We start from the raw sequence: 15,000 nt of genomic DNA, 5'->3' as shown, positions 1-15,000 counted from the left end.
TATATATATATATATATATATATATATATATATATATATATATATATATATATATATATATATATATATATATATATATATATATATATATTATAAGGTTACGATATCATAATGCTGAAGAGCTGACCTCGAAAGGTATCAACTATCTAACTTAGACGAAACTTAATATCTCTGAGGCAAAGTTTTATCATTCTAATATAAGCTTTGAGATTGTATATGTATACACATATATACTTTATGTACGTATTTATGTACGTAAATCGTAAGTCTTAACCTCCTCAGGAGGTAGTAACTCGTTAGGGAAAAGCCCTTTGAATTCCCTACAGGTTTTAACAAAGGTTTCTGGTCACGCACCCTTGTTTCTTGCTCAGCGTCTCTGTGCCCAGGTGGGTGGTAAGATTAGGAGTCTCTGGTGCACAAAACTAGAAATTATGAAAGAAGAGTTTTACTATACAACCACATGACAACATTGTTCGATTATCACATCCAAAAATATACATAACCTCTGTACCATGGCCTTCCACTATCTTGAGGTAGATCTCTTGCTTGAGGGTACACTCGGGCACGCTATTCTATAGTTTCTCTTAGTCTTGTTATTTTCAAGTTTTTATTTTTGGAGTGTTAATTTCAAGTTTTCATAGTTTATATATGAATGACTTATTTTACTTTTTTTTTTTTTTTTAACTTCTCTTGTAGGTTTTGCTTATACCCTCTCCTCACTAGGCTATTTTGCCTGTTTGAACCTTTGGGCTTATAGCATCCTGCTTTTCCAACTAGGGTTTTAGCTTAGCAAGTAAATAATAATACTATGTTTATTTATCATTATTATTATTACTAGCCAATTGATAACACTAGTTGGAAATGCAGGATGTTATGGGCTCTATAAGACTCAAACAGTGAAAATAGCCCAGTGAGGAAAGGAAACAAGGAAACCACTAGAATAGTGCAGCCAACTGTATCAAGAAATAGAACTAACGCAAGAATGGTCGACCATTGTACACATGGCATTACCCAAGTCTATAGAACAAAGATATATAAATAGATGTATAAACATATCTAAATATTTATACACATTTGTTTGTATAGTTACCGGCTGAGAGTAGCATCAAGACATAGAACTCTAACCCAAAGAGTGGTGGGCGACCATGGTACACTGGCTCTACCCAAGTCTATAGAACAAATATATGAAATTTATGATTAAATGAATGTGTATACGTATACATTTATATACATTTATATGTGTAGTTATCTGCTGAGTGTACCATCAAGACATAGAACTCTTTTACACTGCCAAGTCTATAGAAAAAATGTGTGAAATGTATGATTAAATGAATGTGTATACGTATACATTTATATACATTTGTTTTTTGTAGTTATCTGCTGAGTATACCATCAAGATATAGAACTAACTTAAGAGTGGTTGATCATGTTACGCCCTGGCATTAGCAAAGTCTATAGAACAAATATGTATGAAATATGAATAAATGTGTGTACGTATTTATACATATATAAGTTTGTTTGTGTAGTTATCAGTGCGTTTGTGCGTACATGAACATATACATGCCTTTTTAATTTCCATATATATACATATATATATATATACATATATATATATATACATATATATATATATATATATATATATATATATATATATATATATATATATACATACATATATACACATTATATACATACATATATACATATATACATGTATATATACACATATACACACATACACATATATATACACATATAAACAATATATATATATATATAATATATATATATATAATATATATACATATATATACACACATATATATATACACTTTTTTTCATGAAAATGCGGAGCCATTTCGTGCATATCTTCCTTTAGGTCTTTCATCCTATTCCCTAGAATTGGAAGAACATCAGAACAGCTCTAAATTGCTTTTTATTTATAAAATAGAAACTCAGACCTAAACCCAAAACATGTCATCAAAGGACCCCTGTATATAAAGAGTTAAAAAAGCTTAAGCCTCTTCAACCATAAATTTTATAACTTTTATCAAAGCTGTGCAGGGATTTAGTGTTAATAGTTCACACGTGTAGAAATATATTGAATAAAATTATTTTTAATGTTCGAATGCGCCTTGGTTCAACAAGCTTATGTTTTAGAAGTTATAAAATATACACAGTATTGAATAATTTTTTTTTCTGTTCGAATGAGCCTAGGTTCAAATTTTAGTTTTAGATGTTATAGAATTATTTTTTTTTCTCCAAGCTCGAATGTGCCTTGCTTCAACAAACTTTTGTTTTAGGTATTATAAAATTATTTTTGATCTCAGTTTGAATGAGCCTTGCTTTAACAAACTTTTGTTTTAGGTATTATAAAATTATTTTTGATCTGTTCGAACGTACCTTGCTTCAACAAACTTTTGTTTATTATAAAATTATTTTTGATCTGTTCGAATGCGCCTTGCTTCAACAAACTGTTTTAGAAGTTATAAAATTTTTTATCTGTTCAAATGCGCCTTGCTTCAAACTTTTGTTTTAGCAGTTCTCAAACTGTGCGATCTATTACCCTGATCTGGCCTTACGTCAAATACCTTGACTTGGGATGTGATAAAGGTAGCCTACCCGAGAATCTGTTTGGTGTTCGAGACTTACTACGGCTGTAGTTTCTAGTATCATCTACCGCCCAACCATTGTTAACTAAACTTTAAAAAATTTGCATTAAAAACTAAAAACCTTTTAATATATATTGCCAGGGATTTAGTTTTAAAAGCGGATATATTGAGGCAAAGGAGTGATATTACGGTCTCCAACCGTATAAAAGATTATATTGCGGTCTTCAACCGTAAAAGATGATAATGTATGGTAAACTCTTGTATATTTTACTTTAATATGGCTGAACAGAATATTTTTTACGGAGAATGAAATTACGGTTTTTAACAGTAGGATTGGGGGGGGGGGGCTGCGGTGGTTGGAGTGCCTATTAATATACCTTCTGAGTCATCAGCAGCCATTGCCTGCCCCTCCCTGGTCTCAGCTTGGAGGGGGGAATTAGGCTCTGTACCTGTGTATACACAAGAGATTGTACCGTTCCTTGCTTCTGCCATTCATGAGCAACCTTTAATACTTTAATAGTAGTGTGAACCTCTTTAATTCTTAAAATATTCCATGAATATTCGAGTACATGAATGTTGACTTCATAATGCTGTAGTCTGATTACATGGATTCAGCTATGACCTTTACTAATGGTAAGCTGTTTAAGGTAACTAACGTTTGAACAACTTTCTTTAGATAACAGTTATGTTTAGGAATTCCTATCCAGGCGGCTTAAAATGATATTCCTATAAAGTCACTTTCAAATAGTTTAAAATTTGTACTTTTTTCTTCAAGACACTATGTTAGATTTTAATTTACACTTATTTGATTCTCAAATCTTCTATCGTTAATTTTTATCTCTAAAAATAAGTGCCGTTATATTCCTTTAAAAGGTATTTCCCTCACCTCTTGACACATTCCCCTAAAAACATGCAAATATATACATAAAGGCAAATATATACATAAAGCGTATATGTAGGTTTACATAGTTTTGGGGGAAAAATTTTACAAAGATGTTAGCTCCTATAAATTCAGTCTCCAGGTTTGGAACTCCATTCTTAACCTGAATGCAAATTATATCCTAAATAACTTCTTTCTACAAGGAATATACAGACTTCATTTTTTACTACCTAGTAAAAAACCACACTGCTGGGCAGTTACTTTCTGAAAAATCGAGGCGAGGCAACCCAACCTAACATTGTTCCAGGCAATGAACAATTAGATAATTCCACAGATATGAGAAATGACCAGTGTTGGGCTTCGATTTTCTATTTCAGAGGTTATTAACTCATTGTGATAGCTAATTGGCAATGAGGTCACTTTTTATCTGTTCTACCTGGTAATCTGAGGAGTTAAGAGACTCCAGCTCTAGTTTTTAAGTCTGGTCTAAAGCTCTTGCAGCCTTGTAAGAGTTGAGACTCTAGCTCTAGTTTTTAGTCTGGTCTAAAACTCGCCAGTCTTTTAAGAGTTGAGACTCCAGCTCTATTTTTAGTCTGGTCTAAAACTCTTGCAGCCTTGTAAGAGCAGAGACTCCAGCTCTATTTTTAGTCTGGTCTAAAACTCTTGCAGCCTTGTAAGAGCAGAGACTCCAGCTCTATTTTTTAGTCTGGTCTAAAAATAGACAGCCTTGTAAGAGTTGAGACTAGCTCTAGTTTTTAGTCTGGTCTAAAACTCGCCAGCCTTGTAGAGTTGAGACTCTAGCTCTAGTTTTTAGTCTGGTCTAAAACTCGCCAGCCTTGTAGAGTTGAGACTCTAGCTCTAGTTTTTAGTCTGGTCTAAAACTCGCCAGCCTTTAAGCTAGGCATGGGGAAACTTAGTTCTACCCGCAGTCATTAGCAGCTACTGGTTGGCCCTCCTTGGTTCTGGCCTATAGGGAGTTTTCTTGGGAGCTTAGGATTAACCTGCCATTTTTAGCAAAACTTTTTCATATGGTTAAAGACACCAAATCGTACCAAGATTGATTTTAATCAGGTCAGGAAATAAAATATACAAAAACAAACATTTCATAGAAGACACCGAACCTTGCCATGTTTAATTTTAATCAGATAAAGAAAAAAAAAAAAAGATGCAATTTTAATTATTGTATTAAAACCGCCACAAAACTCCTACAGTGAACATTTTACTCCGAACTTACTGGAACAGTATAAACTTGCAATAAACTACAAGGATATACAAGTTTTATATTACCAAAAGACAATTGGACCATATAAGTCGAAAAAGTGATAATCTAAGCAGTTTAGCTAATTTGCCAGAGCAGTCTTGGGTGGTAGCCGATGTGGTAACGTCCCTGACTGGTGAACGCCAGACTGTGTTTAGTCTCTCGCTCAAACTATTTTCTTTGGTCGCTGCAACCTTACCATACTTGTAAGATAAGGATGGAGAGTTTGTGGGAGCCTATTTGTCTATCTGCCGAGTCGTCAGCAGTCTTTACCTAGCCCTCCTTGATGCTAGCTTGGGTGAAGAGGCTTGGGAGCTGATCATATGTACTGTATACTATATACATGGCCAGTCTCTAGGGCACTGTCCTGCTCGTTAGGGCAACGTCACTGTCCCTTGCCCCTGCCATTCATGAACGGCCTGTAAACCTTTAAAAGACTATTTCAGTGTAGGGTAACCAAACTATCATCCGGGGTCTTCGGTAAACAACACTGCCAGTGTTAAGGTTCTCCAGCGGTAAGTGTAACCAAATTATTGACTTCGTCATTGTTTAAATATAGCAATTTTCTGGACCTTCCTTCGCAGACCAGAATCTGTCGGGAAATTTAGGAAATGTAAAGGATGCACAAGGCAGTGTTTTTTTCAAATTGTAATCGGTTATTAGAATATAACATGTGGAAATTTATCTTTACAGGGCTAGAATCTGACAATTTAGAAAATATAAGACTGGGTTTATTTAACTTCCAATCAGTTATGAAACTGATTTATCGCCGAGAGATAAGAAAATAAACAGTTAGGATTTATAGCCAAAGAACTTAGGCTTCAAGTTGAAGTCTCCTCTGCGTGACAACACCCAGAAATACAAACTTTCCCAAATACAATGGATTTAAGGATTTAACCTTATAAAATAAGAAAATAATTATTTAAAGTCTCAAAATTAAGAGATTGCAGTAACAATATGCTGGAAGTTATAAATACCATGGGTTTAAAGTTAAATAATTAAAAGAAAGAATAGAAAAATTTTAAATATGTTTTTCATTTTGTTTTACTTCAGAAACTATACATTTAGTTTTTTTGCAAAACTTCAAGAAATATTTAAATTAAGTTTTAATACGAAAAAATGCTGTTGATTTCCAAATTAACAAAATTACCCGAATTAGGTTGTAACAAAAAATGCTGTTGGTTAATTTCAAAATTTAAAAATAAATTACAAAATTAGTTTTTAACAGTAAAAAATGCAGTTATTTAAATATATATATATATATATATATATATATATATATATATATATATATATATATATATATATATATATATATATATATACATAAAAATACATATATATATGTATATATATACACACATAAAAATACATATATATACATATATATTACATAAATTACATTACATAATATATATATGTATATATATGTATATATATGTATTATATTACACACATACGCATATACATATACATATATATATACATATACATATACATTCATATACATATACATTCATATACATATACATTCATATACATATACATTCATATACATATACATATATATACATATACATATATATACATATACATTCATATACATATACATTCATATACATATACATTCATATACATATACATTCATATACATATACATTCATATTCATATACATTCATATTCATATACATTCATATTCATATACATATTCATACATACAATATATACATATACATTCATATTCATATACATTCATATTCATACATATATATACATATATATACATACATATACATACATATACATACATATACATACATACATACATACACATATACATATACATACACATACACATATACATATACATATACATATACATATACATATACATATATATATACATATATATATATACATATATATATACATATATATATATACATATATATATACATATATATATACATATATATATACATATATATATACATATATATATACATATATATATATATATATATATATATATATATATATATATATATATATATATATATATAGGTTTTAGTAAAAAAAATACCGTTAATTTGCGATTTAAAAAACTTACCACTTACCGAACTTAACTTGGAATACACTTTAGGTATTTTTGTGCAAGCCCCTTTTGGCGCACGGTAAACTACGCAGTTTACCATACGCCAAAAGGACATCCTCCCTGCAACTACATCAGGGGCATCGCCCCCGTTGAGGGAGGATTAGCTTGCACATAAAACAAATTCAAAAATTTAAAACAAATTCAAAGCAAATTAAAAAATTTAAAAAATTTAAGAAATTCAAAGCAATTTCAAAAATAAAAATAAAAATTCAAAGCAAATTAAAAAATTTAAAAACATTTAAAGCAAATACAAAAAAATCAAATGAAATAAAAAACCTAAGTTTAGAAATTTTCTTGCCTCTCAATTTTTAAAAAATTCAAAACAAATTCAAAATAAATTCAAAAGTAAAATTAGAAATATCCTTACCTCTTAATTTTGACAATGGTATTTACCGCTGAAGGTCATCTAACACTGCTTGTTTACTTTTGAATTTGGGTAAAGTAGAGACAAATCAACGAGGCCACTAATCTGAAAAAATATGAAAATTTCAGTAAATTTGAAGAAAAATATTTAATTAAATTCGTAGATTGAAAAATTGTAAATAATATTTAGAATGAACTAGTTTTGGTTTTAACGTTCCTGCTAATATCAAATATTTGTTTAAATCAAAATATGATACGATTGTTTTCTCACATAGGATTTAGAATAAACTAGTTTTGGTTTTAACGTTTCAGCCAAAAAAATATTTTTATTAGATCAATATATATGATATGATTATCTTAAATGGGATTTAAAATAAACTAGTTTTGGTTTTAACGTTTCAGCCAACAAAATATTTGTTTAAATAAAAATATGATTGTCTTAAATTCGATTTATGATAAACTAGTTTTGGTTTTAACGTTTCAGCCAACAAAATATTTGTTTAAATAAAAATATGATTGTCTTAAATTCGATTTATGATAAACTAGTTTTGGTTTTAACGTTTCAGCCAACAAAATATTTGTTTAAATAAAAATATGATTGTCTTAAATTCGATTTATGATAAACTAGTTTTGGTTTTAACGTTTCAGCCAACAAAATATTTGTTTAAATAAAAATATGATTGTCTTAAATTCGATTTATGATAAACTAGTTTTGGTTTTAACGTTTCAGCCAACAAAATATTTGTTTAAATAAAAATATGATTATCTTAAATTCGATTTATGATAAACTAGTTTTGGTTTTAACGTTTCAGCCAACAAAATATTTGTTTAAATAAAAATATGATAGTCTTAAATTCGATTTATGATAAACTAGTTTTGGTTTTAACGTTTCAGCCAACAAAATATTTGTTTAAATAAAAATATGATTGTCTTAAATTCGATTTATGATAGACTAGTTTTGGTTTTAACGTTTCAGCCAACAAAATATTTGTTTAAATAAAAATATGATTGTCTTAAATTCGATTTATGATAGACTAGTTTTGGTTTTAACGTTTCAGCCAACAAAATATTTGTTTAAATAAAAATATGATTGTCTTAAATTCGATTTATGATAAACTAGTTTTGGTTTTAACGTTTCAGCCAACAAAATATTTGTTTAAATAAAAATATGATTGTCTTAAATTCGATTTATGATAAACTAGTTTTGGTTTTAACGTTTCAGCCAACAAAATATTTGTTTAAATAAAAATATGATTGTCTTAAATTCGATTTATGATAAACTAGTTTTGGTTTTAACGTTTCAGCCAACAAAATATTTGTTTAAATAAAAATATGATTGTCTTAAATTCGATTTATGATAAACTAGTTTTGGTTTTAACGTTTCAGCCAACAAAATATTTGTTTAAATAAAAATATGATTGTCTTAAATTCGATTTATGATAAACTAGTTTTGGTTTTAACGTTTCAGCCAACAAAATATTTGTTTAAATAAAAATATGATTGTCTTAAATTCGATTTATGATAGACTAGTTTTGGTTTTAACGTTTCAGCCAACAAAATATTTGTTTAAATAAAAATATGATTGTCTTAAATTCGATTTATGATAAACTAGTTTTGGTTTTAACGTTTCAGCCAACAAAATATTTGTTTAAATAAAAATATGATTGTCTTAAATTCGATTTATGATAAACTAGTTTTGGTTTTAACGTTTCAGCCAACAAAATATTTGTTTAAATAAAAATATGATTGTCTTAAATTCGATTTATGATAAACTAGTTTTGGTTTTAACGTTTCAGCCAACAAAATATTTGTTTAAATAAAAATATGATTGTCTTAAATTCGATTTATGATAAACTAGTTTTGGTTTTAACGTTTCAGCCAACAAAATATTTGTTTAAATAAAAATATGATTGTCTTAAATTCGATTTATGATAAACTAGTTTTGGTTTTAAAGTTGCAGCCGACATCAAATATTTGTTTAAATCAATATGATTACAAGATTGTCTTCTCAAATAGGATTTAGAATAAACTAGTTTTGGTTTTAAATATTAGCTTATATCAAAATATGATAATTTTCTCAAATTTGATTTTGAATAAACTAGTTTTGGTTTTAACTTCTTAGCCAACAAAATATTTGTTTAAATCAACATGTATGATTGTCTTAAATTGGATTTAGAATAAACTAGTTTGTCTTAAAGTTTCAGCTAACAAAATATTTTAAATCAAAATATGATAAGAATATCTTAAATAGGATATAGAATAAACTATTTTTGGTTTTTTAAAGTTTCAGCCAACACCGGATATTTAAGTGTTAAAATAAACATGGCTATTGGTTAGAAAATATTTAACTGGAAATAAATTACCAATAGGTTCAAGTTATTCCTATAAACTTTATATCCCGCTGACAAGGTAACTGATTGAGATTTTTTTTTTTGGCAATGCATTGTGGGTATACTAATTTTTATCTAATTTTTTGACGTAAAAATACTGTTCTCAGCCGTATTTCAGTAAAATTCAGGTGACCGTAATTTTACCATCGTTATTATCTTTTACGGGTTGGTGACCGTAATGTCAATCCTTTACGTCAATATATGTTTTTAAAACTTAAAAATCCTGGAATAAATGTTGCCGGGCATTTAGGTTTTTATTTTTTTTTTTTTGACAAAATTTTAACAGTGAAAATGCCTTATCGAATTGTGGGAACTACATATCTAAACAAGAGTTGCATTTTTACAGTCAAGTGATTTCTGATAAGGTAAATATATTTACTTTATTCAAAAGGATATTTCCCTATTAATTTTCATAGTCAAATTACAGCAAAACACCAACAGGCAGATGTGCGTATCGCATGTCTTACTTAAAAATTTGCATTATAAAAACTCATTGTCTGGCAACATTTATACCAGGGGTTCTTACAGTTTTAAAAACTGATATATTGACGTAAACGAGTGATATTAAGGTCACCAGCCCATAAAAAATAAAGGTAAAATTACGGTCGCCTGTACTTTACTGAAATACGGTTGAGAACTTAAGTTTTTACGGAGAATTTCAGGTTAAAATTACGGGTTTTTCTAAGAGTGTAGTGCTTACCTAGAGTTAAATGTGAGCAAAGCTACACTTAATTGCCGTAAAAATGGAATAAATGTTACCAGGCATTTACAGTTTTCAAAAACTGGTATATTTATGTTAAAGAGTGATAATACGGTCACTAACCCGTAAAAGATAAAGTAGAGTAAAAGATACGGTCGCTTGTTTTTTTACTGAAATACGGCTGAGAACCGTATAGTTATTTACATAGAATTACTGATTAAAATTAGTTTTTTTGATAGAGTAGTCACGTTATACCAAGGTTCAATTGAACAAAATCATTGCTCTATAGGGGGACCTCTAGAAACACTAGTATGAATCCATACCATTATGTATCGTAAGTAATATGCATCCACACCATTATGCATCAAAAGTAATGTATCCACACTGTATAAAAAATGATATAGAAAAATATGTATAAAAAAATATAGAAAATATGGATAAAAAATGTATCAAAAATAATATGGAAAAAAGTATAATAAAAATATGCATAAAAATAATAAGTATAAAAAATAAAGGTAAAGTTTGTTCAGAAGTTATGAAGTTACTGTACAAGGTAAAAGAAGAAATCTAGAAGCTAGACTTTGTTGAAATTTAAAGATAAGTTAATCTGATTTAAGAAGATTAAATTAATATAGACCGTAAACCAAAGCTTCAAGATATTAAGAATTTTATACAGACCACGTAAACAAAATAAGTTAATCACAGCTATTAGTGAAAACTGAAGATTACTTTAAAAATAGTAAACAAGACACGAATCCAATCACAATATCAGTTTATCTTATTAGCAAAAGACCGATGTAAAAATTAAACAAAACAGGTAAACAACGGTTTATCAACAGTAGTCTTAGCACAATTTAGATATTGTAAAAAAAAAAAAAAAAAAAAAAAAAATTAGTTCCTTAACACTTATTATCAGGTTAATTTTGAAATTATAAACAGAACACTCACAAAATTAGTTTAACCCTATTCTTCTCAAAACGCTAATTTAAAAAACTAAAAAATTGCGTAAACAATTAGTTTACCAACGCTATTCTTAACAAAATTCTAATCTAAAAATTGTAGAAATCAACGTAAACAATTAGTACATAAACACGATTAACAAAACTAATTAAAAAATATAAAATAAGCAAATTGTGTTTACCAAGACTATTTTTAAAAAACGTAAAACGTAAATAAAATCACTAGCAAATTGTGTTTACCGAGGTTATTCAACAAAAAAATATTAAATAAAATCACCTGCAAATTGTGTTTACCAAGATTATTCTTAAAAATCGTAAATAAAATCACAAGCAAATTGTGTTTACCGAGGTTATTCTTAGCTAAAAACGTGAATAAAATCACAAGCAAATTGTGTTTACCGAGGTTATTCTTAACAAAAAACGTTAAATAAAATCACCTGCAAATTGTGTTTACTAAGGTTATTCTTAGCAAAAACTGAAAAAATAAGAATCAGAAAATGTTAAAGTAATTATCAAGGATAATAACCGAATTCTTAAAGATGGGAGACATGGAAAGCTCTAATAGAAAAGTTTGTTTACAAAATTTAACAAAAAACTTAAAACTGAAAGCATGGTTCAATCATTAAAAGCAGAGGACTTCAGATAGGAATTTGAAATGCCATAAAACAAAAATATTGTCAGCTCGCCAATAAAAAGTAAAAGCATTAAGCAGTAACATTCATAACGAAATTGCGTAGACAAAGTTCTTTTCTATATAAAATCCAAGACCATTTATATTTAAAAAAGTGGTAATGCTAAAATCCTGAAGATTTTTTTTCTGAAGCTAAAAGCTCAATCTTATAATAGGCTCCCACAATACATTCGAATAATTGATGAGGTACTTCGTGCTTTTAACTGCATCTGCCGAGGCGTCAAAGCAGTTACATTGAATTTCTTGTGCTGCTTTACTTCAGGAGAATAGTTACCGATGGCTTCAAACTGTTGGAACCTAGATATATGTCTACTTTAGGCTCTAGAACCTTTAAATAACAGCCCCGAGACTATATAATAAGCTCCCGCGAAACATTCGAATAATTGAAGTCAAAGGCTTTCAAGAGGAAACTGAAGAGTTTTCAAAAATCATACAACAGTGACGATTTAACAGTAAATGAGCAATACGCGATATGAAACTATAAATACTCTGAACGAACAAGGTAAAACGACAGTGGAGGTCCTGTAGAGAGTGGGGTTCTCCTGCTGTATGGCACCGGAAAAGCTGCTATCATAGTAAATAAATAGTTACACGTTAAACACTAAAAGAAGAAACAATTGAATGTATAAAGTAGAGAGAACCAAAACTAAGAAAATGAAATCGAGACAATATAATTTAGGTACAGAATATGATTACGAAAAAATTATGAAAATTAATTTGGAAAATTTGAAATAGTCACTATTTGACCTTTCACTGAAACCAAAGACACTATAATTCGAAGAGTCGTAAACCTTATGAGAATGCCAGGTTTATAATTAGTGCAATAATAATGACAAACTTACCCAATAGCTCTACCGTAGTTGAAGTAGGCTGATCAAGAAAACAGGTTACATTCTGTAGGGCCACATTAACACTACACAGAGGTTTAACTGAAGTAACAGAAAGCTGATGAAAACAGCCAAATTAGTTTTCTGTAGGTTAACATTATAAATACACAAGAACACAATATAACAACAAAAGACTTCAGTAAGACTACATGAACGCAATGTTGTAAAGTTTAAAGATAACTTCTCAGCCAAGTATGAAGCAGTTGGATGTATTACTCCTTCCAGCAAGGACTCTCTGGTCAATTTTATGTCAAACTAACGGTAGATGGCAGCACAGTTTCGTAGACTGACTATCTAGAAGAATTTTTGCAAAACGATGTCTAGTCTATCCGTTTTAGATTTTTCAATCTTCAGGGCAATGTCACTGTTCTTTGCCTCTACCATTCATGAGTGATGTTTAAATCTTTAAACTTAAATCTTATTTTAACTAATTTTCATCTTTATCTACTACTTCCCTTCAAATGCTTTGTGTTCGTAGTATAATTTTCCTTTCTTGGCAAAGCGAGTTCCTGAGAGAGAGAGAGAGAGAGAGAGAGAGAGAGAGAGAGAGAGAGAGAGAGAGAGAGAGAGAGAGAGAGAGAATTCATGATAAAATTGTATAGACCCATAGCATAATCTTTAATATCCCTGACTGGAGAACGCCAGGCTTAGGTTCGAGTCCCGCTCAAACTCATTAGTTCCTTTGGACACTGCAACCTCACAAACCTTGTGAGCTAACGAGGCGGGGTTTGCGGGGAGCCGGTCTATCTGCTGAATCATCAGCAACCAATGCCTAGCCCTCCTTGATCCTAGCTTGGGTGGAGAGGGAGCTTAGGCGCTGATTATATGTATATATGATCAGTCTCTAGGGCATTGTCTGCTCGATAGGGCAATATCACTGTCCCTTGCCTCTGCCATTCATGAGTGGCCTTTAAACCTTTACACAGCATAGAGGTTTTGCTTGCATTACCCTTGTAACCAATGAAAGAATGAAAATCATGAAAAGTATCAGGAAAAAGGGCCACATTCAAATGTAGATTTCTGGAAATGAATTTTACCTATTTGGTGTCTTATATGAAGAAAGAAGAATGAAATTGTATAAGGCCGCATAGAAACAAAATCTTATATTTTAGTATCAGTGCAAGTTTGCATATTCAGCTTCATTATGATTTTATATATATATATATATATATATATATATATATATATATATATATATATATATGTTTATATATGTATATATATGTTTATATATATATATATATATATATATATATTTTATATATATGCTATATATATATATATATATATATATATATATATATATATATATATATATTATATATGCCATATATATATATATATATATATATATATATATTATATATGCCATATATATAATATATATGCTATATATATATTATATATGCTATATATATATATTATATATGCTATATATATATATATATATATATATATATATATATATATATATATATATATATATACACTATATATATGCATATATGCAAATATTTGTATAATCTGTAGACATGAATATGAAAAGATAAAAACAGAAACGTACTCGCTATAATTATCAATTAGATAAAAACGGTCTCTTAAAAAGTAAAAAAAAAAAAGTGATTTTGTGATAAAATCCAAAAAAGCAAGACAGAACAGGAAACAAATTAAACAAAAGTATCAATTTCGTAAAAACCCAAACAAAACAAAACATATTTGTCACCTATGGAGGCTTGGAACAGAGCAAATATTTTTACAAGAATTTGGAAAATGTAACAATTTATAGCTAAGGCAAGATATACTATAAGACTTAAATGTTGTGATTTCAATTAAAATGTCAGGAAAATCATAACAACAATATCTTTACAGGAATAAGACTCAAATGTTGTGATTTCAATTAAAATATCAGGAAAATTATAACCACAATATCTTTACAAGAATAAGACTCAAATGTTGTGATTTCAATTAAAATATCAGGAAAATTATAACCACAATATCTTTACAAGAATAAGACTCAAATGTTGTGATTTCAATTAAAATATCAGGAAAATTATAACAACAATATCTTTACAAGAATAAGACTCAAATGTTGTGATTTCAA

This window comes from Palaemon carinicauda, chromosome 28 (assembly GCF_036898095.1).
Source record: "Palaemon carinicauda isolate YSFRI2023 chromosome 28, ASM3689809v2, whole genome shotgun sequence".
Taxonomy (NCBI): Eukaryota; Metazoa; Arthropoda; class Malacostraca; order Decapoda; family Palaemonidae; genus Palaemon; species Palaemon carinicauda.
Note: the sequence above shows the minus strand (reverse complement) of the source record.